The following is a 26,606-nucleotide window of genomic DNA, read 5'->3' as shown; positions in this document are numbered from 1 at the left end:
TCTCATATTCAGGGTTCTTATCTCAGGCTGTAGTCACACACTCAGTAGTCAGTAAGGTTGGTTGATTAATGTCTCTCTTGCATGCTGGACTGTAGCCTCAGGGGAGGCGGGGGGTGTCTAGCGTTGTTCCTCACTTTATTCTCAACATCTGGCATGGGGCTTCCTGCACTGTGATTAAATGAATGAAGAGACAAGCCAAAAAGAACACATAGCGTAACAAAGTAGTTGCCAAGTGAGATAGCAAAGGCAAATGGCTTAGGAATCTAGAAAGGGGGAAAGATCTGGAACACTGATACTGTCATGGAATCATAGAATCTCAGAGCTGAAAACACCTTGGAGACTGAGTGTTTAACTCATGTGTAACTTACTACTTGCAATGCTAGATCTTTCCCTTTTTGGAGAACTTTAATCTTTGGAAACATCCTTCTTATATTGAGATCTCTACTTGTTGTTTCTAGCCCTGCCTTCTGGAATTAGCAATTTAATAACAATAGCTAAAATGTATTAAAGACTATGTGCCAAGCCCTGTGTTAAGAACTTTGTTTGTGTTATATCGACTAGCCCTTGAAATGATCCTATTATGATTCACATTTTACAGATGAGAAAACTGAGGCTCAGAGATGTTAAGTACCATGTGCAAGTTCACACAGCTAAGTAAGTGGTACAGCCAGGATCCAAACCCAAGTCTGTCTAATTAAATCTTAGCTCTTATCTTCCATGTTCCATTATTGTCAGAGTAATCACTTTACATGACATCCTAAATATTTGTCAGCAGTTGTGTTATGACAATTCTAATTATATTGTGACTCAGTTGTTCACACATCAAAATAATAACAACCACTATGTATTTAACCATGTGCCTTGCACTGTACTAAATTCTTTAATATGCTATCTCACAATATCCTATAGAATAGATATTATTCCCCTTTCACAGGTGAAGCTCAGAGACTTGGAGAAAGTTGCCTAAGATGAGACAGATAGCCAATGATAGTGTCAGGATTGAAACTTGACTCTTTTACACCAAAGGGAAGGCTTATTTATTTATTTTTTTTTAAATATTATTTCCCAAGTTACCATCTTGACTTGGTCTAAAACTGAGATCCTTTGTAGCAACGTGGATGGAACTGGAGAGTGTGATGCTAAGTGAAATAAGCCATACAGAGAAAGACAGATACCATATGGTTTCACTCTTATGTGGATCCTGAGAAACTTAACAGGAACCCATGGGGGAGGGGAAGGAAAAAAAAAAAAAAGAGGTTAGAGTGGGAGAGAGCCAAAGCATAAGAGACTGTTGAGAACTGAGAACAAACTAAGGGTTGATGGGGGGTGGGAGGGAGGAGAGGGTGGGTGATGGGTATTGAGGAGGGCACCTTTTGGGATGAGCACTGGGTGTTGTATGGAAACCAATTTGACAATAAATTTCATATATAAATAAAAAAATATATTAACCAAAAGAATAAATAAATAAAAAAATAAAACTGAGATCCTTAGTGCTTGGGTGGTTCAGTTTGGTTGAGCCAACTTTTGATTTTGGTTCATGTCATGATCCCAGGGTCATGGGACCAGCCCTGCTCAGTCTCCATGCTGGGCATGGAGCCTGCTTAAGATTTTTTTCCCCTCTCTCTTTCTCTCTTTCTCCCCCTCTGCCTGTCTACCCCACTCATGCTCACTTTCTCTCTGTCTCTAAAAGAAAGAAAGAAAGAAAGAAAGAAAGAAAGAAAGAAAAGACAAAACTGAGATCCTCTAGAGAACAAATTTAAAAAAATAAAATTAAAACCATAAACTTAGGTGTGCCTGGGTGGCTCAGTTGGTTAAGCATCTGACTCTTGATTTCAGCTCAGGTCGTGATCTCACGGTTCGTGGTTTTGAGCCCCAAGTGGGGCTCTGCACTCACAGTGTGGAGCCTGCTTGGGATTCTCTCTCTCCCTCTCTCTCTGCTCCTCCCCTCCTCATGCTCTCTCACTCTGAAAATAAATAAATAAACACTAAAAAAATATTTTAAACCATAAACTTAACTGATATAACAAGAAACCAGGTTACTGAACAGAACAATAAAGTAGATAAATATTTGCCAACTCTGATAAAGAAAAAAAACACATATTTTTAGAAACTCAAGAATGAGAAAGGAAACATGGCAAAAGATACATTACATTTTTTAAATTATAAGAGAATAAATAGCATATATAATTTTATAACAATAAACTTTAACTTAAATAAAATGGATGATTTTCTAGAAGACTTACTCAAAAGGTGTAGAAAACCTGACTGAGAGCAATAATTACATCAAAAATTGAAAAGTTACTGAAAGATAACTTTTAAAATAGCATCAGGAGTGGTGGATGGGGTGCCTGGGTGGCTCAGTTGGTCGAACATCAGACTTAGGGTCAGGTCATGATTTCACAGTTCCTGAGTTTAAACCCTGTGATGGGTTCTGTGCTAACAGCTCCGAGCTTGGACACTACTTCAGATTCTGTCTCCCTCTCTCTCTGCCCCTCCTCCTCTCGTGCTCAGTCTCTCTCAAAATAAAATAAAATAAAAACATTAAAAAAAATTTTTTTTTCAACGTTTATTTATTTTTGGGACAGAGAGAGACAGAGCATGAACGGGGGAGGGGCAGAGAGAGAGGGAGACACAGAATCGGAAACAGGCTCCAGGCTCTGAACCATCAGCCCAGAGCCTGACGCGGGGCTCGAACTCACAGACCGCGAGATCGTGACCTGGCTGAAGTCGGACGCTTAACCGACTGCGCCACACAGGCGCCCCCCAAAAAAATTTTTTAACGGCATCAGGGAATGCTATAACTTTCCTACTTTCAGCAATGGAAGCTTCTTCCAGCCTGTTTTAGACCAAATCTGTCCCCAAGAACAACTAGAAGAGCTAGGTTAAATGTCACATAAATAAATAATCTACTCAAGGGACTGGAGGGCTACCAGGGAAGCAAATATTTATAAGAATAAGGACCTAGAGAAAAAGGAAGTTCAGATTGAGGAGTCCAACATTTTATATGGCTCTTCCCCTAGAGACATTTGATCAAAAATTGTGGCTAAGAAGTCAAGTAAAGAACTTTCAGCAGCCTCTCAAGTTTTGGAGAATGGTATTTGAGGTTCAGAATTCCCCAAGAGAAAGGTGCTAATTAGCCTCCCAGGTTTTTAGTTGGGATATCAAAAGGCTATACCCTAGGAATAGCAGTGAACCAGAATTAGACCAGCCCTCACAAACACTAGCCCATCTTCAAGTATTTTATTGGACTAGTTGATCAGCCCTAATCTAAATTTCTACAAGAAACAACAACAATAAATTCTATGCAGGAAGATACCATCTAGGAAGTCAAATTATCTCTCCAATGTTTTATACAAAAAAATCTGTCTAGGGGCGCCTGGGTGGCTCAGTCGGTTAAGCGTCCGACTTCAGCTCAGGTCACGATCTCGTGGTCCGCGAGTTCGAGCCCCGCGTCGAGCTCTCGGCTGATGGCTCAGAGCCTGGAGCCTACTTCCGATTCTGTGTCTCCCTCTCTCTCTGCCCCTCCCCCGTTCATGCTGTGTCTCTCTCTCTGTCTCAAAAATAAATGGACGTTAAAAAAAAAAATTTAAAAAAAAATCTGTCTAGTAGTCAACTTCCCCCTCTCCTGTCAAATAAACAAGCATTCAAAATAACAGAAAGAGACATAGCAGACAATATGAATGGACCCACAAAGCATTCATCTAGTGTATTTATCAGACAGACACTTTTTAAAAAAGATGAATAATATGTAAAATAAATTAGTGGTGCCTGGCTGGCTCTGTCGGTAGAGCATGAAACCCTTGATCTCAGGGTTCAACCTATTTTAAAAAAACATAAATATGTTAAATAAATTAAACGAGAAGATGACAACTTTGGTAGAGACCTGAAAACTATATATAAAAAAAGATTTTATATAGAGAGTGGCAATTTAGAATTGAGAAATTCAATAATTGAAATTAAAAATGCAACAGATTGGACAGCAGATTAGATTAGATGAACACAGCCAAAGGGAAATTTGATTAATGGAAAGATAGGCCAAAAAATAGCATTGACTGTATGCTATTTTGTAGAACAAGCCTCAAAACATTTTCAAATCCAAACTGAATAAGTGTGAAAAAAAGATTGACAATACATAAAAGAAAATATAAGACTACTGAAATGGGTGAAAAGAACTAGTATACATTTAACTGAAATTCCAGGAGAGAAAAAATGAGACAAAAAAAGTATTCGAGGAGATACTGGATGAGAATTTCCCAGTGAAATAAAACATCAACCCACATGTTTAAAACCCTTTGAACATTTAACAGAATAAACCAAAGAAATCCACACCTAGGGCCACTGCAGGAAATCTTTTTTTAAAAAAAGCATAAAAATCTTAAAGCAGCAGAGGAAAAAAATCACCTTCAAAAGAGGAAAAACAACACTGATACCTTAATTCTCAACATAAATTGTAAAAGCTAGAAGACAGTTGAATGATGTCTTCAAAGGGCTGAAGAGAATAATTGGCAATCTAGAATTCTATATCCAGCAAAATATACTTCAAAAATAAAGGTGAAGGGCACCTGGTGGCTCAGGTGGGTAAGCATCTGACTTCAGCTCAGGTCATGATCTCATGGTTCATGAGTTGGAGGCTTGCGATGGGCTTTGTGCTGACTTTCAGAGCCTCTCTCTCTCTCTCTCTCTCTCTTTCAACAATGAACATTAAAAAAATAAACAACTGTTTAAAAAAACAATAAAGGTGAAATAAAGAAATTTCAGGCAAGCAGTAGTTGAAGAAACTTTATTAACAAACCTATGCTAAAAGAAACAGAAAAGGGAATTTTTCAGGTGGAAGGAGAATGTTTCTAAATGGAAGCACAGAGATTCAAAAAGAAATGAGAACCATAGAAAGGAAAAATATATGGGCAAATGGAAATAAATATTAATTACATAAAAATATAATTTTTTTAAGTTCAAATCGATATGAAATTAATTTACAAACAACAATAGTACAAAGTTACAAGGGGATAAATGGAGTTAAAGTGTTCTAAGGACCTGCAATTTTCCATAAAGTAGAAAAAGTACTCATTTATATTAGACCGTAATAAGATAAAGATTGCAGGTTAAAATCTCTAAGGTAAGCAGTAAATATATACGTGTGTGTGTGTGTGTGTGTGTATTCTATTAATTTGTTAAATATACATACATACTAACATATATATGTATTAACAAATAACATATGAACATATAACATATATAAAGTTAAATATATATTTTTTACAAGCTAATAGAAATTGATTAAAACAAATACTTCCTAAAAAGTTAAAAGAAGAAAAACATGGAATTTGCTTTGTTTCTGGGACTCCAGTTGCACGTATATTATGTCTTTCACCTATACTCTTGCTATATACTCTCCCTATATATTGTGTACCCTTTTGTTTCTCGTTGTTTGCACCTTTAATTATTTTCTGATCTATTTTCCCATTCAATTATCTTCTTCTCAGCTGTGTCTAATCTGCTTTCAAGTAGTAAGATGATATATTTAAACATAAATGCGTCTATAATTACCTAAAATGTCCAGCTGACAAAACTACTATGCTCAGACTAGATGAAAAACAAAATTGAACTCTATATTCCTTACATAATAAATACCATAAATATCACAATACAGAAAAGTTAAGAATAAATGGATGAAAAAAATACCATAAAAACACTAACCAAAACAAAACTTACAGGTGTGCTAATATCAGACAAAGTAAATTTTAAAGTGAGAAATACAGAGATATCTCTTTAGCAGAGAAAAAGGAAGATATTTTAGTATGATCAAGAAAGTCATTTTGCCAGAAAGATATAAAAATTGCAAATTTGCATTTACCAAAAGAAAATCACAATCTCAAAATATATGAAGCAACCATTGACAAAACTTAAAGGAGGAATAGACAAACCCATAACTACAATGGGAGATATTTAGTAACTTTTTTATCAAAACACATCATATGCAGAAAAGTATACAAATTATAAGTATAAAGCTCCATAGTGGGAAATTTAGACATGTTTTTTAAAAAATATAAAATAAGCAGACAAAACCAGTGATGATACAAAAGATTTGAGCAGCATAATTAGCAAATGACTTAATTTACATATATACAGTACAGTGCCCAATAACTATAGAATTCATTTCAAGTGTATATGGACTTGACAAGACATATATGTCCAAATTGACTGTATGCTATTTTGTAGAACAAGCCTCAAAACATTTTCAAATCACGCAGATTATGTCCTGACCACAGTAGATTAAACTAGAAGTCAATAACACAAAGATAATGAGAAAATCCGCATAAAATTGAAATTAAGTAATATGCTTCTAAAGAACCCCTAGGACAAAGAAGAAATAGTAGATATTTTAAACATTGTTATTATGAAAATATGACATATAAACATATGTAAGATCCAGCTAATAGGGGAAAGTAAATGGCCTTAAGTGCATATATTTGGGGGAAAAGGAAGTTAATTTGAAAATCAATGATCTTATACATCACTAAGAAGAAGATAAACAACCAAGTGGGAAAAAAATGGGCAAATGACATTTGGGTCAATAGACATTGAGAAAAATGTATAGCCAAGCTGCCAAAGCATATGAGAACACATGCTCAACTCAGTTATCAGGTGTGGCAAATTTAAACTCACTGAAATACAACAAAACACCCACAAGAATGGCTAAAATATTAATTTAAAAAAGGCTCATAATACCAAGTGTTGGTGAGCATATCAAACAACTAAAATTCTCATACATTAGTTTTAGGAGTATAAATTTATACAATCATTTTGGAAAGTGGTTGTTAGGACCTACTAAAGATTAACACATGCATACCCATTGATCCTATTTTTTCATTTTTACTAGAATTATGCATGTGTATGCCCAAAAGACATGTACAAAAATGTTCAAAGCTGGATTATTCATAATAGTCTAACACTGAAAAGTTCAAATATCCCTCAATAGCAGAGTGGATAAATTAATTGTGGCAAATTTTATATAATGAAATACCATGTGACAACTGAAATGAGAAAACTCTTGCTTCACACGACAAGATGAATCTCACCAAGCAAAATAACACACAAAAGCATGTATATTGTATATTTTCATTTATATTGCAAAATAAAGCAAAACTAATCTAAAGTGGTAGAAGTCAGAGCAGAAATTGTCTTTGGGGAGGAAAGTAGGGATAGCAAATGAGAAAAGACAGGAGAGGGCTTTGGGGGTATCTTAGTCTATTGGTGGTCATTAGAGTATGCTAACTTTGGGATAATTAATCAAGCCACACACTTATAAACTGAGTAATTATCTCTGTGTATGATATTCCTGAAATGAAATGTTTAGAAAATTTTTTGTCATGAAACCCAGGTGTATGCATGGGCAAACTCTACCTAGCCTAAAAGTTACAGATAATCCTTATGACATATAAATTGTTCCAGAGCAGAGAAAAAAGATGGAAAAATACAAAACTCATTTAAAAAGTCTATAGTAATCCTAATAACAAAACCTGACAAATTATAAGCCAATCGTACATATAAACTAAATGTAAAATTCTTTTTTTTTTTTTCAACGTTTATTTATTTTGGGGACAGAGAGAGACAGAGCATGAACGGGGGAGGGGCAGAGAGAGAGGGAGACACAGAATCGGAAACAGGCTCCAGGCTCCGTGCCATCAGCCCAGAGCCCGACGCGGGGCTCGAACTCACAGACAGTGAGATCGTGACCTGGCTGAAGTCGGACGCTTAACCGACTGCGCCACCCAGGAGCCCCTAGATGTAAAATTCTTAAATACAGCCATGTAATACAGGAATAATATCTTATGACCAAATAGGATTTATTTCAGGAATGCAAAAGTGGTTAACACTAGGGATATAATTTATATGTTAACATTATAAATAAAAATCTTATTTTTCAAAATAGAAATACAAGGAAACTCTTGGTAGAATAAGAAGGTAGGTTAATCTACCAGGAATGGTGAAAACAGAACTTTGCCCATTAAAATGAGGAACAAAGAAGGACGCCTTGATCATTGCTGTTATTCAATACTTTACCAGAGATCCAGACCAATTCAGTACACACAAAGTAAGTGATACAAATATTCAAAAGGAAAAAATAAAACTGTCATTACATGCAGCCTATACATGATCACCTACTTTAAAAATTCGGGGTAATATATTTTTTTAATTATTAAAATCAATAGATGTCAGTGCTAAATACAAGATCGACACACAATAATTGTTTCCCTGTAAATCCAACAATAACCAATTTGAAAATCTAATAACATTAACTATAACAACAAAGTCCTTATAATACCTAGGCATATACTCAATAAAAAACACAGAAAGTGGGATACCTGGGTCGCTCAGCCGGTTAAGCATCTGACTCTTGGTTTCAACTCAGGTCATGATCTTGTGTTTTGTGAGCTCAAGCCAGGCATCGGGCTCTGCACTGTCAGTGCAGAGCCTGCTTGGGATCCTCTCTCTCCCTCTCTTTCTGCCCCTCCCTGCTCACACTTTCTCTCTCTCTTAAAATAAATAAACTTAAAAAAAAACATAGAACAGCTATGTGGTGAAACTATGACACTTTACTAAAGAATATAGAAAAGATTTGAATAAAAGGAGAGAGATTTGTGCCATCATAAAAACGTGTATTATAAAGCCAATTTTCTCAAATTAATGAATAAATTTTAAAAATCCCAATGTAAATTGCAATAGAAGTTTTTAATATATCTTGACAAATTACTTCTAAAATTGATCTAGCAGAGAAAATAAATAAATTTGGCAAGACATTTTTGACATAGAACAATATGACATACAATAGAAACTGCATAATGAATTTTGGTTAGGCCTACTAACTGGTAGGTTAATAAGCACTATTAACAAAGTGGGAAATAATAAAATATAATTCATATCTACTTCAAATATTTTACTTTAACTTAAAACATATATGTACATATTTATTCACCAAACTTGCTGTGAGGACATCTTAGAGTGTAGATCTGCTGGTTGGGATTCTGAATAATCTTCCTTGCAAAATCTGTACACATAATACAACACACAATTTTCAGTTTCAGGAGCTTTTGTTTTAAGAATGAGAATGTAAACAGAAATGATTGTCCCAACCATTTCTAATTAAGTAGTGATTTTAAAATGACTTTTTTATTGGCTCTTTCCAAACCATCCAAGTTCATCCTCATAGAAACAAAACTGAAAATCACAACAAGATTTTTAAAGTATCTTTAGACTCACAAACTGATTCTAATCTAGCAGAGAAAATACATGAATATAGGCAAGACTTTTTGGACATAAAACAATATTACAATAGAGCCATTTTTTTTAAGTTTATTTATATTTAGAGAGAGAGAGAGCAGGGAAGGAACAGAGGGAGAGAGAGAATCCCAAGCAGGCTCCACTGTGTCAGCACAGAGCCCAAAACAGGGTTTGATCTCACAGTGAGAATATGACCAGAGCTGAAATCAAGAGTCAGACACTTAACCAATTGAACCACCTACCATAGAGGTGCCGCTACCATAGAGGCTTCTTAATGAATTTCAGTTAGGCTTGTTCATTGGTTGGTTAATAGTTTTTATCACTTGCAGTTTATTGAATTGCCTAATAATTAAATAATATGGTTACAATGTCAAATACAATTAGCATTTGTAGGTTTGGGAACAAATAGAAATGGCTAGTAGGTATATGGCTCAATGAGTAGGAGCAGAATAATGAGGATGTCCTACACAGTAGCTACAATCACTGAGTATTCAATGTGTGATATACTTAGTATACTTGGTAGAATAAGAGGGTAGGTTAATCATATTAGTGTAGCTTCCTTTAGTAAATTCCTACTGTTCAAAATCATAGTGTCTAAAACACCATGGGAGTTTCTCATTCCTTTGGTGTAGGCTATGCATAGTGACTTGCTTCCAAAGAGTACGCATGGGAAGAGGGGAGAAAATAATAGCTTTCCAATGGGGAAACCAGAGAAACACTACCACAGCCAGGTGACACAAGTCAACATTGACAGTCATAAGTTATATTGATAATATGTATCCATATTATGTGACGAGAATGGCACTTTACCCCTGTGACTTTCCTCCCCTAACTTATAACCCTAGTTAAATCATGAGAAAAACATCAAATTCCAATAGAGGGAAATTCTACAATATACCTGATTAGACCCCCTCCCCAAATTGCCATCAAAAACAAGGGAACTATGAAAAATTGTCATAGCCAAGGAAAGCCCATAGTGATGTGATAACTAAATGTAATGTGGTCTCCAGATAGAATCCTGGAAAAATAAAAGGACAATAGGTAAAAACCAAGGAAATGTAAATAAACTATGGGGCGCCTGGTGGCTCAATTGGTTAAGCATCCAACTTTGGTTCAGGTCATGATCTCGCAGTTTGTGAGTTTGAGGCCCGCATCAGGATCTGTGCTGGCAGCTCACAGCCTGGAGCCTGCTTCAGATTCTGTCTCTCCCTCTCTCTCTTTGCCCCTCCCCCACTCATGCTCTGTCTCTCTCAAAAATAAATAAACATTAAAAAAATAAATAAACTGTGGCCTTGGTTAATAATAATGCATCAACAAGTCTTCATGAATTGTAACAAATGTATGATATTAATGTAAGATATTAATAATAGGGGAAATTGAGTGATGTAGTAAATGGAAACTCTCTGTACTATCCTCTCGTTTTTTTTTCCTGTAAATTTAAAACTGTCTTAAAAAGTAAAGTCTATTTTAAGAACAAATAAACAAACAGTATAAACAATACAAGTTGCCAAAGACCAGAAAGCTCTCCCTGAATGATGGACTTAAAAAGAATTTTCAAGAATTCACAAGAATTTTTTGTGTTCTCTGCATATTTAAAAGTTTTCATAATGAACATGCATTACTTGGTGCATTAAAAAAAAATACAATTTAAAGCCAAGGCAAACACAAACTAACCCCCTTTTGTCTCTCTCCTCCACCCGCTCACTCCTTCTCAGACCTTCCCACACTCTGCCTGGGTGTAGACAAAAGAACCAGCTCCAGTCCATACCAAACCCTAGCAGAGGAGCCTGGAGTGAGATGGTAAAAGGGAAAGGTGACACTTGGCTGAAATAGTTTGTTTATTTTTTAAAAAAAGAATTGTGTAATTTCTTTGTTTATTTTTAAGTTTATTTTGAGATAGAGAAAGTGAGTGGGGAAGGGACAGAGAGAGAGAGAGAAAGAGAGAGAGAGAATCTCAAGCAGGTTCTGTGCTGTCAACATGGAGCCCAATAAAAGGTTTGATCTCATGAACCGTAAGATCATGACCTGAGCCAAAATCAAGAGTCAGACACTTAATCAACTGAGCCACCCAGGTGCCCCAAGCGTTGTGTAATTTCTTAATACCTATGCTCATCATCGCAGCATTACTATAACGTCCATGAACAGATGAATGGATAAACAAGTTGTGGTGTATACATACAATGGAATACTACTCAGCCATAAAAAGGATGAAGTTTTGACACAGGCTACAACATGGATGAACCTTGAAAACATCACGCTAAGTGAAAAAGCCAGTCACTATAGATCACATAATGTATGGTTCCACTTATGTGAAATATCCAAAATAGATAAATCCATACGGTCAGAAAGCAGATTGGTGGTTGCCAAATGGTAGAGGGAGGGAGAAGTGAGTAGTAACTATTTAATGGGTGTGAGGTTTCCTTTTGAAGTGAAGAAAATATTTTGAAACTAGTTAGAGGGGCGCCTGGGTGGCTCAGTCGGTTGAGCGACCGACTTCAGCGCAGGTCACGATCTCACGATCTCGCGGTCCATGAGTTTGAGCCCCGCGTCGGGCTCTGGGCTGATGGCTCGGAGCCTGGAGCCTGCTTCCGATTCTGTGTCTCCCTCTCTCTCTGCCCCTCCCCCGTTCATGCTCTGTCTCTCTCTGTCTCAAAAATAAATAAACGTTAAAAAAAATTAAAAAAAAAAAAAAAGAAACTAGAGTCACTGGTTGCACAGCATTGTGAATGTACTAAATGCCACTGAACTGTTCACTTTAAAACGGTGAATTTTAAGGGCACCTGGGTGGCTCAGTTGGTTAAGTGACTCTCGATTCAGGCTCGGGTTGTGATCTCAGGGTTCATGGGTTTGGACCCCACATCGAGTTCTGCGCTGACAGTTTGGAGCTTGCCTGCGATTCTCACCCTCTCCCTCTATCTCTGCCCCTCCTGAAAATAAAAGAAACACACTTAAAAAAATTGTGAAGTGGTCAATTTTAGGAGCACCTGGGTGGCTCAGTCAAACATCTGACTTCAGCTCTGGTCATGATCTCACGGTTCCTGAGCTTGAGCTCTGCCTCAGGCTCTCTGCTGTCAGCATGGAGCCTACTTCAGATCCTCTGTCTCCCTCTCTCTCTATGCCTCCCTGGCTTGCATTCTCTCTCCCTCTCTCTCTCTAAAATAAATAAGTAAACTTAAAAAAATAAAATAAAATGGCTAATTTTGTGTTCTGTGAATTTCCAATAAAAATTTAAAAATTCTCCATAATATGTTAAAAAACAAAGGGAAGCTGTGGAGCTGAGCCTCTTTGGGCCCTTTGTTTCACTGGGGAAGTACACACACCAGTTTTGAAAATCTTCCATGCCTCGTGAGAGAATGCACATTCAAGGCAGAACTTCTGGCTCACAATCTCAGGACTTCCAAACCCACTTGCAAAGGAAAGGGCGAGTAAGTGTGCCAGATGGAGTTAGGACACTGGAGACACAAGCACGCAAAGTTCCAGAGAAGGCCAAAATAGCTGGAGGGAAAAAGAGTAACTCCCTGCAGAGTGAGGGCTCCCGGTTCAGAAAGAATCTGAGTTTGCCTTACAGCCCTGTTCCTAGCTACAAGAATCTCTTCCTCTCTCTGAGCAGCGACTCTCCACTTGTAAAATAGGAGTACCAATATACTACAATCCTATGCCCAAACCCCAAAAGCTCTTATGTAAATTCTACATAAGTTTGGAGGCAACTCATTGGTTGCACAACCTGAGTGATCCGAAATAAAGCTACTTACACTATTTATTCCACTGAATATGAATATTCATACATTTCACCATAGCAATATGAATGCATTTGATTGGAGCATGTTGCCCCAGACCCAACTGTACTATATATTTTATTAATATCTAGTACAGGCACCTCATTACTTTCCTAATATATGCAAAATAAATATAAATTAACTAATTAATTCCCAAACTCAATTGGTCCTGAGGGTTTTGGATAAGGATTAAGGACCTGTAAATGCTAAAATGTATGAAATACTTGCTATTCTCTCAACATGGTGCTTCACCCTTTGCCTACGTTTGCTCACTGGATGCACATAAAATCTGTCACAAATTGGAAGGCAATCAATGTGAGCTGCTGTTATGGAGTGGTCTTAACGTGGGAAGACTCCATAGAAAAAGTATACCTCACCCAAGGATTTAAAGGTGACAAATTGGGAAAGGAATGGTGGGTGGAATAGGAAAGGCTGCTATAAAGGGGGTGGGCTGTTTCCATTCTCATTTTTCCCCCATCCCAAATGCTGAAAGAAGAAAACAGTTGGCAACAGGTTATGGACCCTGGGTAAGGAGTTTGGCTTTGCTAATGGATGGTAGGAGGGTCTGAGGAGGAAGAGCCATGTGTTGTGGATTTCACAGTCCAGCTGGAAATTGGATTTCCATCACTTCCCCTCTCTCTAACTCTTCTACCCAAAATCAAATGAAGATAATATATAGACATTACCAGGATGTTTTGTGGTGGGAGAAAAACCATATGTGGGTAGTTCCTTAAGGACACTGAATACAAAGGCCACATTCATTTACACTTTGTTTTAAAAGGTGTCCTTCTCTAAGAACCTGAACATATTTAAACCTTAGCAATGTCACATCAAGGCATTCCTGAATAACTGAGAGGGGGCAAAAAGGAATGTGCTCATTTTGCAGAGTTGAAATTGAGGAGCACAGATTCAATTTCTTACCCAAGGTCACAGATCTGCCTAGAATAATGCCAGGGAGAGGATTCAAACATCCTTTCTTTCAACAGTAGATTTATTCACAGCCCCAAGGTGCACTTAGAAATTGTTGAATCAAGAACAGTTCTGAGGAGAAATCATCAGAGAAGCCTTGCTCTCAACGCCAATCCCCAGCACTGCTCTGCATGTCCTCTTTTGTCATAGGCTACCTTATCCAACATTAAACCAGGCCATAGAGATCCAGAAAGGTCTCAAAAGAGAGCCCATAAGTGATTGACAATGAAAACCATAAAGGTCTGGATCTCTATCTCTCTGGATGTATGACGTGAGACCGAATTAGGCTCTGAGCCTAACTCCACCACCAGCCTCTTGGTTGTCCTTAGGAATGACTTCTATCATCAAATAAGATTTGACAGCTGGTCTGTAAGATGTTCTTTAAAAGTTTTTAAAATGTAACTTTGGATATACAGAAAAGTTGTGAAAAATGATACAAAGAATTCATATATGCCCTTCATCCAGATTCCTCAAAGGTTAACATATTACCCTATTTGATTTATCATTTTCCTTCTGTGTGTGTGTGTATGTGTGTGTGCACAAGACTGTAAACTGTGTATCATGCAGACATGATACCCCTACATCACTATATACTTCAGAATATCTTTCCTAAAAACAAGAATACTTTGATATTACCATAGTATAATTATAAAAATAAAAAAAACATTGATAACAACACTACTACCTAAACTAGAGACTTTATAAAGATTCCACCAATCACCCCAATGATGTTCTTTATTTCAAAAGAAAATCCAGACTTGTACTGCATTCATTTATCACGTCTCTAATTTAGTCTCCCTTAATCTAGAATAGTTCTTCAATTGGCTTTGTGTTTCATGTCATAGACATTTCTGAAGAATATAGCTCAATTCTTTTGTAGAATGCCCTTGGAGTTGGATTTGTCTACTGCTTCCTGGTGATTAGACTTAACGTATTTGGCAAAAACACCACAGAAGTTATATTATGTTCTTCTTAGTGCATTATTTCAGGAGGCACATAACATCAATTTGTCCCATTACTGTGATGTTAATTTTGATTGCTCCATTAACGTGGTGTCTGTCAGGTTTCTCCACTGTAAATGACCATTTCCCCCTTGATATTAATGTCTTATGAGAAGACACAGATTGTATAAAATTCTAATACTCCTCAAACTTTCACCCATTGGTTTCAACACCCATTGAGATTTCTTGGCTAAGTCAGTTATGATGATGTTATTGACTTGGCTAAGTCAGTTATGATGATTGCCAAATGGTGATTCTCCATCATTTCTTCTACATTTATTTCTATCACGGAAGACTCATGGATTCTTACTTATTAATGGGTTATATTTCTTTATTATTATTATTTATTTTTATGTTCAAATTGCCCTAGATTTTCTAAGACCTTCTTTATGTCTAACATTCTATGAGAAGGCAAAGCATTACCTGATTGTAAGCACTCACAATATTTTTTAAGGGTGATGTTTAAATTGTAAACCAGATGGTGAACCACTCCCTAAAATTCACCAGAGAAAGAGACGCCATGGTTGAGTGTCCAAGCCCTGAAAAAAAGATTGAATGCTTTGAACCTAAGTGTTTGTGGGATAGAAAGAAAACATCCATGTGGGGGGGGGGGTGCTTAAGGACAGCTAAGTCCATGAACTGTAGAAACTTCTCTGATACAGGAGGTTTGAGTTTCCTGTTTCACTCAGGTTGTAGCTGAAGGTTATTTACTTAACCTTTTCTACAAGCAGAGTCTGATCAGCCATGCATCTCTTCCATTCTCAAATTTATTCTAACTACATCCAGTTGGGTTTTTTTCCCCTCCAATTCTCCCTCCATACCTTCCCCCAACTAGGAGGAAATAGAGCCCCTGGCTATGACTTGTGACGCTGAATGAATTATTTGGAAATAGTTTATTCAAGCATGTTGAATGGAATTTGCAACTTCTGGGGCTTGTTCTCATGAAAAACAAAACAAAACCGCAACTGAGTAGGAGAACCCAAATGTTAATGTACAGGGCTGCAATATATATGCCCCTTGTGTTGGGTCATTTGGTGGCCATCCTCAACTGAATTCCAACCTTTAGGTAAATCTATATATTTATTGGTTCAGGGTGATAAGAAACTATTCTCTTCTTAAAATGGGCTACACTTGGGAAATAATAACATGTCTGAAAATGACTTGGAACAAATTAATGCCTCTGCCCAAACCCAGTCATCTAAATTGGTTTAACATCTTTGGGCTGAGACAGAAGACAACTGGTCATAAGCCCCCCGGGTAACTTGAGTTTTCTGGACTCTGGACAGAATGAAGAGGTGGGGCACATGGGAAGGAGCAGCCTCATTCCTTCCGGTCACCCTTGGAGACTCAGCTTAGTGGCCTGGCTCCACAGGAATCTGTGCATGTGTTTTGAGGAGGCCAAGGAAGCCTGCACTTTAGTGATGGCATTTAGATATTCCTCTGAAATGCTAATGAAGAGTTGATTTCAGAATTGCTAACAAAGTTCTCAGACTTGTTAATGTATCACTGCCTCTGAAGGCCAGAGACAGTAGCACTAAACAAATGGCTTGAAGAACCCAAAAAGGAATTATTGCCTTAGTTGAAAGACTTCCAGGGAAAGACGGTTTCTAGCTCTCCTTGATGCCACTTTCTGCAATCTCGGTTGTTTGGCAGCAAATACCTTGTTTCTTTCATCTAACCTACATCTCTCCAGCTGATTTAAGCATAATTTCCAGCTCATCATCCTTCTCAAAACACATATCCAATTGCCCTCTCTCCTTTCATGTGACCCTTCTCTTCTTAGACTAAGGAGAAAAGGTGAGAAGGCAATTATGGGGTAAGGAGGCAATTCTGGGGTAAGGAAATTGACACAGAATGCTCCTACTGTCATGTTCTTTACACAGTTATTGCATTTGAGCCTCATGACAAATGAGGTAGAACGAGGTTTGAAGAAAATGAGTAATTTGCCAGAGCTCTCTGAAATCCAATTTTCTTTCCCTGTTCTGAACCATCTCTGATGAATCTATAGTCAGAGGTTTACTACAAGTTTTCTGTATGACTTTTAACAAATAAAATAATTTCTTTGAACCGTTTTAGCAATAATAAAATAGGGATTTGTGGATTTGTATACAGGTGTATACATAGAGAGATGGATATGACTACCATATGAATATACATACATATCCATATATATTTGTTTACACACACACACACACACACACACACACACACACACACATCCCCATCTTATTGCTGAAAAAACAGGTTCAGAGAAATTATATGATTTGCTGAAAGTCATACAGGAAATCCTTCTTAGGGGCACCTGGGTGGTTCAGTTGGTTAGGCGTCCGACTTCGGCTCAGGTCATGATCTCATGGTTTGTGAGTTAAAGCCCCACGTCAGGCTCTGTGCTGACAGCTCAGAGCCTGGAGCCTGCTTCAGATTCTCTGTCTCCTTCTCTCTCTGCCCGCCCATGCTCATGTTCTGTCTCTCTCTCTCTCTCTCTCTCTCTCGCCAAAATAAATAAACATCAAAAAAGAAAAAAAAGGAAAAAAAAACAGAAAATCCTTCTGGGAGAGATAAGAAGATAGAATATATATATATATTCTCCAGTTTGCCGTCTATCTCATCTCTCCAGGAAACAGCTTTTACTAAAGTTATCAGTGACGTCCATGTTGCTGCTTCCAATGGATATTTATAGTCCTTACTTATTTCATTATATTATTTTCAGGTGTACAACATAATGATTCAATATTTGTATATATTGTGAAATGATCACCACAGTGAGTCTAGTTAACATCCATCACCACATATAGTTACAAAATTTTTCCCTTGTAACGAGAGCTTTTAAGATGTACTCTTGTAGCGACCCTTAAACATAGAGAACAAACTGAGCATTGATGGGGAGGGCAGGAGAGAGGGGGAAACGGGTGATGGGCATTGAGAAGGGCACTTGTTGGGATGAGTACTGGATGTTGTATGTAAGTGATGAATCATGGGAATCTACCCCCAAAACTAAAAGTACACTGTATACACTGTATGTTAGACAACTTGACAATTAATTATGTTTTTTTAAAAAATGTACTCTCTTAGCAACTTTCAAATATACAATAGAGTATTACTAACTATAGTCATCATGCTGTACATGACATCCCCAGGACTTATTTATTTTGTAACTGGAAGCTTGTACCTTTTGACCCCCTTCACCCATTTTATCCAATCCCCATCCCCTACCTCTGGCAACTTCCAATCAGTTCTCTGTATCTATGAGTTTGTTTGTTGTTGCTGTTGTTGTTTTCTCTTGTTTTGTTTTTAGATCCCACATATAAGTGAGATCACATGGTATTTATCTTTCTCTGACTTACATCACTTAGCCTGATGCCTTTAAGATCCATCCATGTTGTCACAAATGGCAAGATTTTCTTCTTTTTATGGCTAACATTCCATTGTGTGTGTATACACACACACACACACACACACACACACACACACACCACATTTTCTTTATCCATTCATCCATCAGTATACACATCGGCTGTTTCCATGTCTTGGCTATTGTACATAATGCTGCAATGAACACTGGGAGGTTGCATATATCTTTTCAAGTTAATGTCTTCGTGTCCTTTGGATATATACCCAGAAGTAGGATTGCTGGATCATATGATAGTTCTATTTTTAATTGAGAAAATTCCATACTGTTTTCCATAGTGGCTGTACCAATTTACATTCCCACCAGCAGTGCACAAGCATTCCCTTCTCTCACCTCCCACCAATACTTGTTATTTCTTTTCTTTTTGGTACTGGCCATTCAAACAGATGTGAGGTAATATCTCATTGTGGTTTTGATTTGCATTTCCCTGATTAGTGATGTTGAGCACCTTTTCATGTACCGGTTGGCCATCTGTATGCTTTCTTTGAAAAAATATCTATTCAGATACTCTGACCAATTTTTAATCAGATTAATTTTGAGCAATTGAGTTGTGGGAGTTCTTTATATATTTTGAATATTAACCCTTTATCAGATATATGATTTGCAAATAATTTCTCCCATTTAGGATTTCCTTCTCATTTTGTTGATGGCTTCCTGCTGTGCAGAGCTCTTTAGTTTGATGTAGTCCCTCTTGTTTATTTTGCTTTTGTTGCCTTTGCTTTTGGTGTCAAATTCAAAAAAATTATCACTAAGACTTATGTCAAGGAGCTTACTGCCTATGTTTTTTTCTAGAAGTTTCATGGTTTCAGGTTTCACATTCAAGTTTTTGATCCATTTTGAGTTAGTTTTTGTATATGCTTTAAGATAATAGACTAGTTTCATTCTTTTGCATGTGGCTGTCCAGTTTTCCCACCACCATTTATGGACAAGACTGTCCTTTCTCCATTGTATATTCTTGACTCCTTTGTCATAAATTAATTGAGCATATATGTTTGTTTCTGGGCTTATTATTGTATTCCACTGATCTATGTGTCTGTTTTTATGCTAATATCACACTGCTTTGATTACTATAAGTTTTGTAATATTGTTTGAAATCAGGAAGTGTGATGCCTCCAGCTTTGTTCTTCTTTCTCAAGATTACTTTGTCTATTCAGCGTCCTTTGTGGTTCCAAACAAATGTGAAAGTTTATTTCTGTGAAGAATGTTCTATTTTTGTGGAAAATTTTGTTGAAATTTTGATAAGGATTGCTTGAATCTATAGATTGCTTTGAGTAGTATGGACATGTTAACAATATTAATTCTTTCAATCCATAAGCACAGTACATCCTTACATTTATTTGTGTCTTTAATTTCTTTTATCAATGTTTTATAATTTTTAGTGTACAGATCTTCCACCTCCTTGATTAAATTTATTCCTAGGTATTATATTCTTTTTGATGCAATTATAATGGGATTTTCTTAATTTTTATTCCTAATTGTTTGTTATCAGTGTATAGAAATGCAACAGATTTTGGTATATTGATTTTGTATCCTGAAACTTTACTCAATTTGTTTGTTAATTCTAACCGTTTTTTGGTGGAGTCATTAGACTTTTTTATATGTAATATCATGCCTTCTACAAATAGTGAGAATTTTACTTTTTCTTTTCTGATTTGGATGGCTTCTATTTCTTATTCTTGCCAAATTGTTCTGAATAAGACTCCCAATACTATAATGAATAAAAGTGGGAAGAGTGGGCATCCTTGTCTTGTTCCTGATCCTAGAGAAAGAGCTCTTAGCTTTTCACTATTGAGTGTGATATTGGCTGTGACTTTGTCATATATGGCTTTTATTACATTGCGGTACATTTCCTTTATGCCCAGTTTGTTGAGAGATTTTATAGCAAATGAATGTTGAATTTTGTCAAATGCTTTTTCTCCATCTATTATGATGATCATAAGATTTGTATCCTTCTTTTGTTAATGTAGTGTATCATGCTTCTTGATTTGCGGGTGTTGAACTATCCTCACATCCTGGGAATAAATAGCACATGATCATGGTATACAATCCTTTTTATGTATTGTTGAATTCTGTTTGCTAATATTTCACTAAAGATTTTTGCACCTATGTTCATCAGGTGTATTAGCCTATAATTTCTTTTCTTTTTTTTTTTTTTTAGTGTCTTTGTCTTGTTTTGGTATCAGAGTTATACTGGCCTTATAAGATGAGTTTGGAAGCATTCCCTCCTCTTCTATTTTGGGAAGAGTTTGAGAAGGATTGGTATTAATTCTTCTTTAAATATTTAATACAATTCACCAATGAAGCCATCTGGTCCTGGACTTTTGTTTGTTTTTTGTTTGTTGTTGTTACAGTCCTTATTTTACTTAAACTCTCTGGCGCATTTGACCTCTTTCCTTCTAAGATTACTCTCTTTCCATGATTCTCACCACCCAAAACTTCTTAGCTCTCTTCCAACTTCTTTGGCAGCTTTTTTTCTTTCTCTCCTATGGGCTCTTCATTTTTTATCCAGCAATTAAATATTGGACTTCATAAGAAATTTCCTTCTCATTCTGTATTCTCACCTTAGGTGGTTTAATCTTTTTTCCTCATAGAAAGAAATCGTATTTCTCTCATAGAAAGATCATTGTAATTGCTTTTTACCTTTAGTCCATACCTTTTCTCCTATAGCTCTAGCTCATCATATGCCCTGTTCTACTCAATCTATAGGTTCCAGCTACACCAGCCTTCTTTCAGGTCTCTAAGTATGCCTTGTCCCAACCCTTCACAGAGTCTTTGAACATGCTGTTCCTACAGCCTGGAATACTCCTCTCGCTTCATCGAAGCAACTCCTACTCTATTTTTATTTCTTAAGAGTTCTTCCTAGTCATAAAGTCCTCAGGGAAGACTTCTGTGATCTCTGTCACCTAATTGAATCTCCTTATTATATGTTGTCATAGCATTAATGACAGTAGAAACTCTCTTAACCAACCTCCACTTAACCGAATTCCCAGATTCACCAACTCTTTCCAGCTCTCTGGGAAGCATCCTGATTGATGCCCACAATGCACTGAATGCTGGAAGCTGGTAGGTCTCTCTTCAATATGGTTGGATACTTCTACTTCTCTCTTGTTTATTTTTTTTTTATTAAGTGTCATTTGTATTTGTTCCCAAATTGACTCATGCTAGTTGTACATGCTATTGTAATTTATGTAATTGAATATTACACAAGCCAATATTGATATTTATGTAATTGATATTACACAAGCCAATGAAATGTGAAAACAAAAAGGTATTCATTTATATGAAAACTAAGTTGAATAATTTAGAAAGACTTGATAAAGGTAAGACACCAAAACTTGCTTAGGAGTAAAACGATTATAAAATATTAGAGAGAGGATTATAAAACTACAGAAGAATTCTTCAGGTGTGCCTGGGTGGCTCAGTCAGCTGAATGTCCAACTCTTGATTTTGGTTTGGGTCATGATCTGGCGGCTCGTGAGTTCAAGCCCCTCATTGGGCTCTGTGCTGACAGAGTGGAGCCTGCCTGAGATTCTCTGTCCCTCTCTCTCTGCCCCTCCCCCATGCACACATTCACATGCTCTCTATCTTTCTCTCAAGGTAAATAAATAAATTTTATAAATAAACATTTTTGATTATGTATATATATACTTTTTATAATTCCTTCCTCCAGTAGATCATGACCTATGCAGGAATGACATTGGTACATTTCCATCATGACTGATCACAGAATTCACAGAGCCCAGTGTAAAATGAAAATGTGAGGCTCCCTGTTCAAAATGTATTAAGAATTTCAAGATGGTGACAACAGAGCACTAAACCAAGTAGGGAAGCTGTCTAATTGTGGGGTCCTGTGAGCCTGCACAGGTCATATACCATTAAGACAATTCTGATTCCGATCTCCTAGCACAGAACTTGGCATGTAGTAAAACAATTCTTTCACTCAGTAGGTATTCATTGAGGGCTTTCAACATGCCAGGCACTGCTCTAGACTCTGAAAATACAGTACAAAACAGAAGAGACAAAGCCCCTACCCTCATAGAGCTTAATTTCTATTGACAGTGTTAGGAAGTTAGAGGAGATATATAACAAGTGATAGAGAAGTAAAGTACGTGGTACATGGGAAGACGTTAAGTGCTATGGAGATAAATAAAAACAGGGAAGAGGAACAGGAAATGTAAGGGATAATAAATATTTGTTGCATGCATGTAGTGAACTTCTAACGAAAATTCAAAGGAGAATAAAATGGCAAACACAATCAGAAATGAAAAAAACAGACCGAGGGAAAATAAGGATACAAGCAAAAAATCAAAACCAGAATCAAAAGTAAAATCAGTTATATTCAAGCTACAAATTTTGTTCTGAGCCTCCCGGTAGCCAAAGCAAAAAATAAGAGATGATCAATCATACAATTCTTATTATCAGAAAGGAGGAAGCATACCCATGTCCTAAGGATTAAAAGTGATAGAGTAATAGATCATACTCCCTTATGGAACCAAATGAGATTGCAGCTGTGAAAATAAAGAAACATAAGGTATTATGATGTGCAGAGAGGTATTAGTGTTAGGATTCTTTCACAGCATAACAGAAAATATTTCGTTGTAACATTTTCATTTTTCCTGGAAATGGGCTGAATAAATTCACTTTTGTAGGCAAAGAAGCTTTCAAATAGGCTAAATCTTGATGTTGAAATCCAACAATCACTTCATCCCACAAAAATGTCAACCAGTCTGTACAAGTTCCACAATGTCCCTTCCTGACCCTTACTAGAGGAAGGAGATAGCCCAGTGCCAGGCAGTCAATGACATGATGCAAGACATCCTGAGTCCCCTGGCTTTCCTGCTCCTCCCAGACCCCCACTTCCATTCCAATTGGGGCTGAAGCTGCTACATCTTTTCTTTCAGCTCCTCCCTTAAAACCCTAGACCCCAAATAAGTACAGCCCCAGACATCCAGGTGGGTTCATCCTCAGGGACTTGACCATGTCTTTCTGCTGGCTAAGAGCAGAAAATAATAGCCACACACGCTCACCTTCCTGCCATCCATCCCCCTTCATCAGCTTCTCTCCCTCTACATGCGCTGATCTTTCTCTCTGCACTCCCACCTCCTCACCACCACCACCATTTACTTAGGAAGTTCTATTTATTCTAAGGTTCAAAGAGACAGTTCAACAGGACAGACAACTGAACAGAGGAGGCAACACAAACAGATGAGTTCCTTGTCTCTTTGCCTTTCTTTGTGTCTGCTACTCTACATCTGTGTGTCTATCCCTCCCACACACTGACAGACTGAGTCTAGGTCTGCGTGTATGTCAGAGACAGTCTGGTGGGAAACAAACAAATAAAAATTACCAACTACTTTGACCAGTAGACTGTCTTTTATCTAGATGGAAAAAAAAAAAAAACCCAAAACCCAAAACCTCATTAGGTCAGAAACATCATTGGACCCTGAAAGAGGCTCAGAGAAGTTAATTTCATGACTATCTTAAACATTCTTTTGAACAATGAACCTATAACTTCCCTCAGCCACCTGTTTGAGGCTCTTCAGCTACCAAACATCAACCCATGGAAACCAGCTAGGTCCAAAGAGAAAAATCTCTGAGCATGTGCTCCAAATGCTGTTGCCAGACTATGGCTGGTGCCATTCAAATTTCCCCATAAAATACGAGAAAGAATTGCCCATCAGCCACTTTCTGGTATTAACAACGGACACCAGGTCTTGCCCGAGTATCCACTTAGGTATTAAAGAGACAGTGTTGGGGCACCTGGGTGGGTCAGTCATTTGAGCATTTGATTTTGGCCCAGGTCATGATTTTGCAGTTTGTGAGTTTGAGACCCGCGTCAGGCTCTGTGCTGGCAGCTGGGAGCCTGGAGCCTGCTTCAGATTCTGTCTCTTTCCCCCACCCTCTCTCTCTGCCCCTCCCCTGCTCCTACTTTGTCTCTCTGGAATAAATAAACATCAAAAAAAAATTTTTTTTAACAGAGTGTTAATGAAGAAGAGCTTGCTGCATATAAGATTTCTATTTTCGGCCTCCTGCTAGTAAATATAACTCTGTTTACACTGACTCCAGTCTGGGGCGTGCTCTGACTGCACAACGGCTGTTTGAAGTGCACCTTAAATGTGGTCTTTGAAACTCTGAGCTGTGGTATGTGTGGGCAGGACTCTTTCTTTCTCCCTACCATGGTGGAATTGGAAACTTCTTCAGTGGCTTGCATCATGTCCACGTGAACAAGACGAGGTCTTGGGAGCTAGTGAATTTCACCACTCACACTCCTGCCTCAGGTGCTCTTATATCTGATAATTCAGAAAGCACATGGTCTCCCCGCTGTCTCCTTTCTCTGGGAGCCGGTGTCCACCAGCTTCCCACCTCCGAGGGCGTGGCCTCGACCTCATTTCCTCATTGGGGACCCATGGCACTCAGCCACAAATCTTTGATCCTGTTCCCTGGGCTGGACGTTTGTGGATGTCCAATCAATACTGACCCCACGAGACTATCACAGTTGACTAAGAAATTTGTGAAGTTTTGCAGTTTGTTTCTACCCTGGAATGTCCCTACTGAGCCATCTCATTTCTTCACGCCTCTCCTTTACCCATCTCTAGGTCCTGTTGATTCACCCTAAAAATTCTTTCTCGGGGCGCCTGGGTGGCGCAGTCGGTTAAGCGTCCGACTTCAGCCAGGTCACGATCTCGCGGTCCGTGAGTTCGAGCCCCGCGTCAGGCTCTGGGCTGATGGCTCAGAGCCTGGAGCCTGTTTCCGATTCTGTGTCTCCCTCTCTCTCTGCCCCTCCCCCGTTCATGCTCTGTCTCTCTCTGTCCCAAAAATAAATAAACGTTGAAAAAAAAAAAATTCTTTCTCTGGTCCTTCCTGTTGCCACTGCCTCGGGTTAAGTCCCCATTATTGTCCACCTTAACTATGATAATAACCTACTTTCTCTGCCATCTGGCTCTGTTTTCTAATCGATCCTCACTTTGCCCACACAGTTATTATTCCTCTCTTCCTGATTAACCTTTAGGACCATAACTTCTCAACATCGGCCCTATTGATATTTGGGGCCAGATAATTCTTTACTGTGGGTGGCTGGCCTTTGCATGGTAGGGTAGCAGCATATCTGGCCTCAACCCGCTCAATGCTAGTAGTATCTGCCCCCACTTGTGGCAAACAAAAATGTCTCCTGACATTAACAAATGTCTCCTGAAGGATCAAAAGTGTCCACTGCTCTCGGTACTTCTTAACTATATTCCTCAAGTTTTATTAAGTAGAATTTCAAATTTTGTTCTAAGTACTTGTTTATCTCTATTACAATTTGTCCTTTATCTGTAGATCATGTAGAAATGCTTTATTTTTTAAAAATTTTAATGCTTATTTATTATTGAGATACTGAGAGAGACAGAGCATGAGCATGGGAGGGGCAGAGAAAGGGGGAAACACAGAATCTGAACCAGGCTTCAGGCTCCGAGCTGTAAGCACAGAGCCTGAAGTGCGGATCGAGCCCACAAATTGTGAGATGATGGCCTGAGCCAAAGTTGGACGCTTCACCAGCTGAGCCACCCAGGCACCCCTAGAAATGCTTTAAATGTTGAGCATTGGTTGTTGTGGCTTTAGTTACCTTATTGCTGTTCATTTAGAACTTACTTTGTTTTTTTTTGTGTTTTTTTCTTTTTAAAAATTTCTTTTTGAAGTAATCTTTACACCCAATATGGGGCTTGACTCACAGCCCCTAGATCAACAGACACATGCTCTACTGACTGAGCCAGCCAGGTGCTCTAGAACTTACTTTGATTTTAGTCAGAAAAAGTAGGTTATATGATATTTATTCTTTGGCCTTCTGTTGAGACTTGCTTTATGGCTTAGAACCTTCTTAATTTCTGCAAACATTGCTTGGGTGTTTGAAAATGTATATGTTCTTCAGTTGTTGGGTGCGAGATTCTAGATATGTTAGATCAATCTTGTTCACGGTGTCATTCAAATCTTATAAATTAAAACCAATTTTTATGTCGCTTTAACAATCAATTACCAGAAAAGGGTATTTTAAAATATCCTATAAAAGAGGGGTGCCTGGGTGGCTCACTCAGTTAAGCATCCGACTCCAACTCAGGTCATGATCTCATGGTTCATGGGTTCAAGCCCCACGTTGGGCTCTGTGCTGACAGCTCAGTGCCTGGAGTCTCCTTC

This window comes from Herpailurus yagouaroundi, unplaced genomic scaffold (genome assembly GCF_014898765.1).
Source record: "Herpailurus yagouaroundi ecotype Mexico unplaced genomic scaffold, PumYag 355, whole genome shotgun sequence".
NCBI lineage: Eukaryota > Metazoa > Chordata > Mammalia > Carnivora > Felidae > Herpailurus > Herpailurus yagouaroundi.
Note: the sequence above shows the minus strand (reverse complement) of the source record.